At 37.6% G+C, this 12016-nt stretch overlaps 1 pseudogene; it reads left to right on the top strand.

Moving 5' to 3' along the window:
- The first annotated feature begins 60 nt into the window (after positions 1–60).
- Positions 61–726, top strand: LOC114275151 (uncharacterized; annotated as a pseudogene).
- Positions 727–12016: the final 11290 nt, after the last annotated feature.

Genomic DNA, 12016 nt, shown 5'->3' with positions numbered 1-12016 from the left:
TAATCCGTAAAGAAAGAGTTGCGAAAGAGGATGAGGTGGTGAAGATAGTGATCATACCACACAATCCAAGCCATTCCCAAAGAGTACACTGGCCACAAAGTCTTCGCCATAGACAGACTCCAAGGCCGAATCCCCACCGTCGTGTTAGCCCAAGACAACGGCGGCCACACCACCATCACCACCACCACCAGCAGGTCGGCCTCCAGAAACACCTCGTTACCACTGAGGGGAAGCAAATTCAGGCCATCCTTAACTCTGTTCAACTCCCCTTCTTTTGTTCCACCACATTCCCTCTCCAGATCTGCGCTAGTTCTAGTTCCTCCACTCTCCTCGAATCTAGTACTATTCTTCCCATCAAGATTCATAGGGATGAGAAGAGTGTGAGATGATTTTGAATTTGGTGTTTGTTTGGGCTGATAAGGGATCAGGATTGAAGATTGAAGTGTCAGTTGTTTTCAAAGGAGAAGATGTTTGTCTTCGTCTCAAGAAAGGAGGTACTTTAAATAGGATAAGGATCACTTTAAAATATCTATACCCAGCTGAACACATCCCCTCCAAAATTGAGGTGGATGTAAGCAATCTAGACATTGAAGATAAGATGTTCATGCACGATATTGAGATTCACTTATCGTTGAAGCTTCTAGTAAAGATGAGAGTATTCCCATATGCAAAGTTGTGGCAATAACATTGGAAAACTCTGAACTTGCACTGTCGGCACCGGAGTAGCACGATGCAAGGAATTTGCAATTTTCACTAGCCCAAATCAAGAATTTTCAGATAATGAAATTCGCTTAGCTATTGCAGTGCTTTCGGATGCCCAGTGAAAATGATTATGACTTTTGTTCACAACATAATGAAATGTAGGTTAGTTTTTTTTTTTTTGGTTGACAACTAGATCATTTTTGCTGTTATAATAAACATGTAGGGTGGTGTGAATTATTGTGAAATGTTACTGAACAATTTTAATGAGATGACTATTTTAATGAGACTCTGTAGATGCACATCTTCGACCAGGCACATGTTGTGTTTTCTTGGCAGGATTGTCTTTCACTTTTGTGTATAACGATCATCGTTTTTGCTTCGTGTATTGGATTGAATTTCTTTGGTTTGGACTAAAGAAATTCTCTAGTTTGAACTAAATTTTCTCTAGGTTGGTTCAAAGAAATTCTCTAGTTTGAACTGAATTTTCTTTGGATTGGTCTAGAGAAATTCTCTAGTTTGGACTGAAATTTCTCTAGATTGATTTAAGAGACCTTAGACATTATAAAAATATTAGATGTCCTTTATACTATAAAATTTTAATAAACTAAAAAAAAATCCCCTATTTTTTTTTTGTTTTAAAAAAATATAATTTTGGCTTAAAATTTATTTAAAAATTCACTAATCCCCTTACTCAATTTCTAATCTCAACCCTCCTATAGCTTTGTTAGTCTTACCATATGTGGTGATTAAGTCCAAGGGCATAGTTAATCCCCTCACTTATATTTTCAACTAAACACACTTTAGGTGAGTCTCACAGATTATTAATCCAATCCTCTTGCCCAAAGAGCCAAACAAATATGGCATTTGTGCACATCCTTATTCAATACATATATTAGAGGGACAATTATAAAATAAAAAAATAAGGGTTGGACCATTGCAACAAAATAAATTTTTAATTTTTAATTTTTTTTAATTTAAATCATAATTTTTTGATTTGTTTTCAATCTAAACTATTTGCATATTTTCATTAACTAAAATTGACCAAAAAAATAGTATTTGTCATTAAACTTAATGTAAATATACATAAAATATCTAAAATACACATTTTCATTGAGTTTAATGACTATTTATTTATTTTTTCTAAACAAAAATAGACAAATGATTTAGTTTGAAAAAAAAATTAAAAGTTCAGGATTTAAAGTGTCAAAATTAAAATTTTAGAATTTATTTTATTACAAAGATCAACCCTTACTTTTTTTTTTAATTTTGTTTTTGTAATTTTCCCTACATTAAATGATTGTCAAATATCATCTTTTGCCAAATACACAACTCATTAAAGGGTCATGGGAAATGTTACTGACCTATAATGAATAATCATTAGTCTTAATATACATGTAAAATGTGTATAAAAAATAAAATATATAAAAAAATGAAAAACACATTAAAATTGTTATTACTTTGATATTTTCTACACCTTAACAAGAACTCTATGTGCTGTCATTAGTATAATATTTTTTTTTAACACGTTATTAACATGAATGAATCATTATTTCTTCTTTTGGTACCTTCTCTAAAAAATTTGATACTTTATCCAATATAATACTTATATATTTTATTAGTAAGAATGTGATGCACTTAAACATTAAAGAATGAAACAAATCCATGAACAAAATGGATGTAAAATGACATATATGTAATAAAAAAAACTTATATATTTTCCAATGTACCAAACACGGGGTAATAAAACCATAATTCAATTAGTAAACATTAACACTATCTAAAAATAAATTTAAGAAGAACATATGTGAATCAGTTACTCCAATTAATCTCATGAACTTTTTAATATACTAATAGGTCCTATTTATTTTAACAATCTTACGTGAGATCCTATTTTAAATTTTGATATGATTTGGTAGATGTTTCTACCCACTAAAAAAATTTCATCCTGTACTATTTCCAAACGTAAAAACGTAATACTCTAAAAAATTTTTTTTTGTGTATTTTTCCCAAATATAACACTTCAATGCAACACACTCCAATGTAACACTTTAAAAAAAAAACTTTTTAGTATACTTTTTCTAAACGTAACAGTGTAACACTCAAAAAAGATTTTCTAAGTATATTTTCTCCAAACATGACACTTCAATGTAATACTCAAATATAATACTTAAAAAAACTCTTTAGTGTACTTTTTCCAAACGTAACAACGTCACACTTGAAAAAAAATTTCTTAGTTTACTTTTTTCAAACATAACACTCCAATCTAACACAAAAAATTACAAATAACAATAAATTTACATAGAATACTTTTTCCAAATGTAATACTCAAATGTGTTAGCAAGAATGTGATGCACTTAAACATTAAAGAATTAAACAAATCCATGAACAAAATGGATGTAAAATGACATATATGTAATAAAAAAAACTTATATATTTTCCAATGTACCAAACACGTGGTAATACAACCATAATTGTCACGACCTCAAACCGCCCCTAGTAGTTTGGTGCCGTGATGGCCAGTAATCCGAGATTACCGAAGGCCAACTTACAAAATTCACACACAATTAGAGTATAGATATAGGGGGCTCACAAGTGTGGAAGCAATAGTCTAAAATACAAGTGGTCCATAAGAGCAGTGCATAAGTCAAATGAAATGGTATACATCTTTACATAGCTTTACAACTTGAATACAATAGAAATGAAGTACAAAAATACATATTACGTATTGGAAAAAGGCTTCTCAAGCCGACATGTTCAAAATACATAAGCTTCAAAATTGCCGACATAAACAAATACATGGAATACAAGTCAAGATACATAATATTCAGGATTGCCGACGTCCTTACAGTCGACATATCATGCACACAAAACACACATCTCGGCGTAGTCGACTTCTTGCTTGTTACCTACATATATACATAGGGAGGGTGAGCTTGGATACTCAGTGAATGGTATAAGTAATAAATGGGTTAAATGAATGATTCTCGAGGTCTTTCAAAACAATACATAATATATCTTTGTCAAAACCATACTTATCATAGTTTGTACAAAACATGAGATAAATCTTGTTTATCAAACTTGATCTTACAAAACTTACATACTTAACATGCGTCAAATCTTATAACATAACATCGGCATAACTTTGGTCCTTCAAAACAATAGCATAACCTCGGCATAACCTTGGTCCTTCAAAACTTACTTACTTACTTACAACACCCACGCGGTAAACCGCCAGTGGCAAAACAAGACCAAGCAAGAGCCCGTAGCCCTTTAACACTTGGGTGCTACGCAAGTTTAGAGTCCTCCAGCACAAGGGACCTATGTTACAAGAGCCCGTAGCTCTTTAACACTTGGGTGCTGCGCAAGTTTAGAGTCCTCCAGCACAAGGGACCTATGTTACAAGAGCCCGTAGACCTTTAACACTTGGGTACAAATCAAGGGTGCTGTGCAAGTTTAGAGTCCTCCAGCACAAGGGACCTATGTTACAAGAGCCCGTAGCCCTTTAACACTTGGGTACAAATCAAGGGTGCTGCGCAAGTTTAGAGTCCTCCAGCACAAGGGACCTATGTTACAAGAGCCCGTAGCCCTTTAACACTTGGGTGTTGCGCAAGTTTAGAGTCCTCCAGCACAAGGGACCTATGTTACAAGAGCCCGTAACCCTTTAACACTTGGGTACAAATCAAGGGTGCTGCGAAAGTTTAGAGTCCTCCAGCACGAGGGACTTTCCAAAAATGTCGTCAAAACAAAGCTTACTTGATACATTGCCATTCAAAACAAAGCTTATACTTGATACATAAAATAGGGACATCATTCATGCTTAACAAATACTTTTATCAAAACAAGGCAAACCTTTATCAAAACCTTAAGAACATAACTTTATTAAAAATACCACTCACTTAGTTCTTGGGACGTCGGGGTCAAGGCAAAGGTCCAAGTCCTACAACACAGGCAAAGCATACAGAACATACTTGTCAAAACAAGTCTTACATGCATGCAATTAATCTCGGGAAAACATGTTGGAAGTCAAAACATTGTTTTACATGTTAGGAAGACATGCTGGGTACCAACCAGGTCTTTGCCGAGGTCCCACACCTCCTGGCCGAGGTGTAGCTACCTAGACTTCGGCATGCGGCTGCACGCCGAGGTGCGCACAAGACAACTAAAAGTGTAAGTGATCATGCAAGGTAGGCCAAGGTGAGATACGATGCTCGGCCTAAGTGTGAGGTCTAGGTAAGAGTGATCTCGGCGACTACACCTCGGGAAGTGAGGTTTGGAGATCTGGGTTTCCACCCGTGAAGAACAGGAAGAACATGAACATGAAGATTATAAAAAACATGAATACTAAAATCATAACTTCTTTATTTACAAAATCTGGGATTTCATGCAATGAGTTCGAAAACATGGACCTGGGTACCCATGCTTGAAAATCATGTGAAAACAAACACAAAAACATGGATCTTGGCATGAGCTTTCGGATCAAAACATAACTTTTCTTGAAGAACACATGAATGCCATTTTCTCTTTCTAAACCGATGTTCAAAGCAATGCATGGCTTACAAATCATATTTAATCATGCAATACAATAACAAAAACATAAAGAACAACAAGAGCAGATCAAGAATCTAACCTTAGAACACGGATCTAACGGTTTGATCTCTAGGGATCAAGCTTGGAAATCTTCCTCCTCTCAAGAACTCGTCTCCCTCTCTTAGAGCTTCTCTCTCCTCTTCAAAACAAGTATAGGAACAAATGATGGGTTTCTCTCTCTGCCGGCTGACTTAACTCTCAGCTCGGACACGTGGCAACGACTGGTTGGTTCTCTTCAAAAAGGTGATAGGTTGACAAGACAAGACTATGACAAAGTGTATCTAACAAGCTACTCGGTATGGCACTCAGGCAAGTGATGACATCGGCTAAGGACAAAGCTTCGGCAACTAGAGTGACAATGACCTCGGCTAGGAAGGACAACACTTGACTAAGCTGTGCCACACCTTGGCCTAGATGTGCCACACCTCGGTCTAGGTTATACCACTCCAGGACAAGATCACTTGGGTGCAAAGGTAACATCTCGGCCTAGATAATACACATCTCGGCCTTGGTGATTCACACCTCGGCCTAGATAATGACATCTCGGCCACTATGCTAGGGCGAAGGTGGAGGTCAAACAAAGGGGTTCCAAGATACTTTTAGACTGAAGATGACCTCGGCTTGGGATGATCTAGGCGTAACATAACCTAGGCTTGGCGTGACCTAGGCTCAAAATGACCTAGGCTTGGCATGACTTCGGCTTAACATAACCTAGGCTTGGCATAACAGGAAAGGGACAAGGCATGCAAGCAACACTTAGACATAACACATAAAACACAAAGCAAGACGAGATTCATGAATGCAAGCTTAGCAAGACAAAGTTGTGTAAATGAACATGAGCATGACTACAACATGAATATGGGTCGTTACAGCATCTTAACATGGCAAAACATATAAATGCATGCAAACATGACTAAGCCATAAATGTGGGTTGTTACATCTTTCCCCCCTTAAAAAAGTTTGGTCCCCAAACTTCGCTTACCTTGTTCCCAAAACGACTCCCGATGTCGAGTTCTTATCTCTTCTTATCATCCTTAGCTTTTACCTTGGGACAATCCTTAATACGATGACCCATCTCACCGCATCTGAAACATGCTCCAGTTGTCCGATGACAAATTCCTAAATGTCGCTTCCCGCAACTTGCACATGTCGGCCAGGTATCACCTTCCTGATTCACGTTGTTGGGACTGTCCTCCTTTGTCTTCTCCTCGGCATCATTCAGGTCTGCCTCTTCTTCGCGATTGTCGTTGGTCTGCCTCTTCCTCTGATTCTTCCCCGAACTTTGACTTCTGTTCAGGTTGGCTTCTGCAAGGATGGCTTTATCTAACACTCCAGCATACGTCGGCATGTCGAGCAAGTTAACTTGATCTTGTATTGGCCCTCGGAGCCTGCTCTCAAACTTCCTAGCTTTTCTGTGCTCGTTGTCGACCATGTGAGGTGCATACCTTGCCAACTCGATGAAAGCACGATCATACTCTGCCACTGTTTTGCTACCCTGTGTCAACATCTGAAATTCTGTGGTCTTACGATCTCGGACACTAAGTGGGAAATGCTTGTCATAGAACAGCTCCAAAAATCTGGCCCAAGTCAAGTCTGGGTTACCTTCTCGGATCATCATCCACCATCTACAAGCGTTGTCTTCCAATGTGAATGCTGCTAAGGACACCTTCTAAGCGTCAGTGCTGGGAAAAACCTCGAACAGCTTCTCCATCTCAAGAATCCATGCTTCTGCCTTCATCGGCTCTATACCTCCATGGGACTTCGGCAGTTTCATCTTCTTGAATTCTCTGATCAGGGTCAATGTGTCATCTCCATATAAAGCAGGCTGCGGAGGCACTTGTGGTACTGGCGGTGGTGGAACTGCATGTCGGCCATCTGCCTGCTCGGCCTGGGTGGAGGTGGTACCGGTGTTCTGCAGCCTTGCTTGCCTTAACTCATCGGCCAAACTTTCAACCAATCTTTCTAATCTATCTATTCTGTCCTCGGATTGATCTCAGCCAACTGGGGGTCTACCTCTTCTCATGATGCTGGGTGTATGCAGGATGTGACACTTAGCACAAAATGAACATGCATGCAAGTGAACATGATCATGCTGATGAAACAAAATGCTCATGCCGAGATGATGCACACCTTGTCAAGTAGCAAGCTATATGATGCAATCCTAACATCCTTCTAAGGGGAAATCCTATGCTCTTTAGGACTCAAAGTGTGTGAATAACGTACTAGAAGGAACGCGGGCTTTGATACCATTCTGTCACGACCCCAAACCGCCCCTAGTAGTTTGGTGCTGTGATGGTCAGCAATCCGAGATTATCGAAGGCCAACTTACAAAATTCACACACAATCAAAGTATAGATATAGGGGGCTCACCAGCGCGGAAGCAATAGTCTAAAATACAAGTGGTCCATAAGAGCAGTGCATAAGTTAAATGAAATGGCATACATCTTTACATAGCTTTACAACTTGAATACAATAGAAATGAAGTACAAAAATACATATTACATCTTGGAAAAAGGCTTCTCAAGCCGACATGTTCAAAATACATAAGCTTCAAAATTGCCGACATAAACAAAATACATGGAATACAAGTCAAGATACATAATATTCAGGATTGCCGACGTCCTTACAGCCGACATATCATGCACACAAAACACACATCTCGGCGTAGCCGACTTCTTGCTTGTTACCTACATATATACATAGGGAGGGTGAGCTTGGATACTCAGTGAATGGTATAAGTAATAAAGGGGTAAAATGAATGATTCCCGAGGTCTTTCAAAACAATACATAATATATCTTTGTCAAAACCATACTTATCATAGTTTGTACAAAACATGAGATAAATCTTGTTCATCAAACTTGATCTTACAAAACTTACATACTTAACATGCGTCAAATCTTATGACATACCATCGGCACAACTTTGGTCCTTCAAAACAAAAGCATAACCTCGGCATAACCTTGGTCCTTCAAAACTTACTTACTTACTTACAAGACCCACGCGGTAAACCGCCAATGGCAAAACAAGACCAAGCAAGAGCCCGTAGCCCTTTAACACTTGGGTGCTGCCCAAGTTTAGAGTCCTCCAGCACAAGGGACCTATGTTACAAGAGCCCGTAGCCCTTTAACACTTGGGTGCTCCGCAAGTTTAGAGTCCTCCAGCACAAGGGACCTATGTTACAAGAGCCCGTAGCCCTTTAACACTTGGGTACAAATCAAGGGTGCTGCGCAAGTTTAGAGTCCTCCAGCACAAGGGACCTATGTTACAAGAACCCGTAGCCCTTTAAAACTTGGGTACAAATCAAGGGTGCTGCGCAAGTTTAGAGTCCTCCAGCACAAGGGACCTATGTTACAAGAGCCCGTAGCCCTTTAACACTTGGGTGCTGCGCAAGTTTAGAGTCCTCCAACACAAGGGACCTATGTTACAAGAGCCCGTAGCCCTTTAACACTTGGGTACAAATCAAGGGTGCTGCAAAAGTTTAGAGTCCTCCAGCACGAGGGACTTTCCGAAAATGTCGTCAAAACAAAGCTTACTTGATACATTGCCATTCAGAACAAAGCTTATACTTAATATATAAAATAGGGACATCATTCATGCTTAACAAATACTTTTATCAAAACAAGGTAAAGTTTTATCAAAACCTTAAGAAAATAACTTTATTAAAAATACCACTCACTTAGTTCTTGGGACGTCGGGGTCAAGGCAAAGGTCCAAGTCCTACAACACAGGCAAAGCATACAGAACATACTTGTCAAAACAAGTCTTACATGCATGCAATTAATCTCGGGAAAACATGTTGGAAGTCAAAACACTGTTTTACATGTCAGGAAAACATGCTGGGTACCAACTAGGTCTTTGCCGAGATCCCACACCTCCTGGCCAAGGTGTGGCTACCTAGGCTTCGGCATGCGGCTGCACGCTGCGGTGCGCACAAGACAACTAAAAGTGTAAGTGATCATGCAAGGTAGGCCAAGGTGAGATACGATGCTCGGCCTAAGTATGAGGTCTAGGTAAGAGTGATCTCGGCGACTACACCTCGGGAAGTGAGGTCTGGAGATCTGGGTTTCCACCCGTGAAGAACAGGAAGAACATGAACATGAAGATTATAAAGAACATGAATGCTAAAATCATAACTTCTTTATTTAGAAAATCTGGGATTTCATGCTATGAGTTCGAAAACATGGACCTGGGTACCCATGCTTGAAAATCATGTGAAAACAAACACAAAAACTTGGATCTTGGCATGAGCTTTCGGATCAAAACATAACTTTTCTTGAAGAACACATGAATGCTATTTTCTCTTTCTAAAACCGATGTTCAAAACAATGCATGGCTTACAAATCATATTCAATCATGCAATGCAATAACATAAACATAAAGAACAACAAGAGCAGATCAAGAATCTAACCTTCGAACATGGATCTAACGGTTCGATCTCTAGGGATCAAGCTTGGAAATCTTCCTCCTCTCAAGAACTCCTCTCCCTCTCTTAGAGCTTCTCTCTCCTCTTCAAAACAAGTATAGGTACAAATGATGGGTTTCTCTTTCTGCTGGCTGACTTAACTCTCAGCTCGGACACGTGGCAACGACTGGTTGGTTCTCTTTAAAAAGGTGATAGGTTGACAAGACAAGACTATGACAAAGTGTATCTAACAAGCTACTCGGTATGGCACTCCGGCAAGTGATGACATCGGCTAAGGACAAAGCTTCGGCAACTAGGTTGACAATGACCTCGGCTAGGAAGGACAACACTTGACTAAGCTGTGCCACACCTTGGCCTAGATGTGCCACACCTCGGTCTAGGTCATACCACTCTAGGACAAGATCACTTGGGTGCAAAGGTAACATCTCGGCCTAGATAATACACATCTCGGCCTTGGTGATTCACACCTCGGCCTAGATAATGACATCTCGGCCACTATGCTAGGGCGAAGGTGGAGGTCAAACAAAGGGGTTCCAAGGTACTTTCAGACTGAAGATGACCTCGGCTTGGGATGATCTAGGCGTAACATAACCTAGGCTTGGCGTGACCCAGGCTCAACATAACCTAGGCTTGGCATAACAGGAAAGGGACAAGGCATGCAGGCAACACTTAGACATAACACATAAAACACAAAGCAAGACGAGATTCATGAATGCAAGCTTAGCAAGACAAAGTTGTGTAAATGAACATGAGCATGACTACAACATGAATATGGGTCGTTACAGCATCTTAAAATGGCAAAACATATAAATGCATGCAAACATGACTAAGCCATAAATGTAGGTTGTTACAATAATTCAATTAGTAAACATTAACACTATCTAAAAATAAATTTAAGAAGAACATATGTGAATCAGTTACTCCAATTAATCTCATGAACGTTCTAATACACTAATAGGTCCTATTTATTTTGACAATCTTACGTGAGTTCCTATTTTAAATTTTGGTATGATTTTGTAGACGTTTCTACCCTCTAAAAAAATTTCTTCCGGTACTTCTTCCAAACGTAAAAACGTAACACTCTAAAAAAAATTTTAGTGTATTTTTCCCAAACATAACACTTCAATGCAACACACTCCAATGTAACACTTAAAAAAAAACTTTTTAATCTACTTTTTCTAAATGTAACAATGTAACACTCCAAAAAAAATTTCTTAGTATATTTTCTCCAAACATAACACTTCAATGTAATTCCTTAAATGTAATACTTAAAAAAACCCTTTAGTATACTTTTTCCAAACGTAACAACATCACACTTCAAAAAAAAAATTCTTAGTTTACTTTTTTCAAATATAACACTCCAATCTAACACATAAAAAATTACAAAAAAAGGAAATTTATTTAGTATATTTTTTCCAAATGTAATACTCAAATGTGTTAGCAAGAATGTGATGCACTTAAACATTAAAGAATGAAACAAATCCATAAACAAAATGGATGTAAAATGACATATATGTAATAAAAAAAAACTTATATATTTTCCAATGTACCAAACACATGGTAATAAAACCATAATTCAATTAGTAAACATTAACACTATCTAAAAATAAATTTAAGAAGAACATATGTGAATCAGTTACTCCAATTAATCTCATGAACTTTCTAATACACTAATAGGTCCTATTTATTTTGACAATCTTACGTGAGATCCTATTTTTAATTTTGATATGATTTGGTAGACGTTTCTACCCTCTAAAAAAATTTCTTCCTGTACTTTTTTCAAACGTAAAAACGTAACACTCTAAAAAACATTTTTTAGTGTATTTTTTCCAAACATAATACTTCAATGCAACACACTTTCCAATGTAACACACTCCAATGTAACACTCAAATATATCACATTAAAAAAAACTTTTTAGTGTACTTTTTCTAAACGTAACAATGTGACACTCTAAAAAAAAAAGTTCTTAGTATATTTTCCCCAACATAACACTTCAATGTAATACTCAAATATAATACTTAAAAAAACCCTTTAATGTACTTTTTTCAAACGTAACAACGTCACACTTCAAAAAAAATTTCTTAGTTCACTTTTTTCAAGTATAACACTCCAATGTAACACATAAAAAATTACCAAAAAAAAAAAAGCAAATTTACTTAGTATACTTTTTCCAAACGCAATACTCAAATGTAAGTGTACTTTTTCTAAACTTAACACTTTAAAAACGTAACAATTCAATGTAACACACTATAAACTCCTTAATGTGTATTTCCCAAATATAACACTCCAATGTAACATTCCA

Source organism: Camellia sinensis, chromosome 12 (genome assembly GCF_055761805.1).
Source record: "Camellia sinensis isolate YWXY chromosome 12, ASM5576180v1, whole genome shotgun sequence".
Lineage (NCBI taxonomy): Eukaryota > Viridiplantae > Streptophyta > Magnoliopsida > Ericales > Theaceae > Camellia > Camellia sinensis.
Note: the sequence above shows the minus strand (reverse complement) of the source record. Positions and strands in the feature narration are given on the sequence as shown.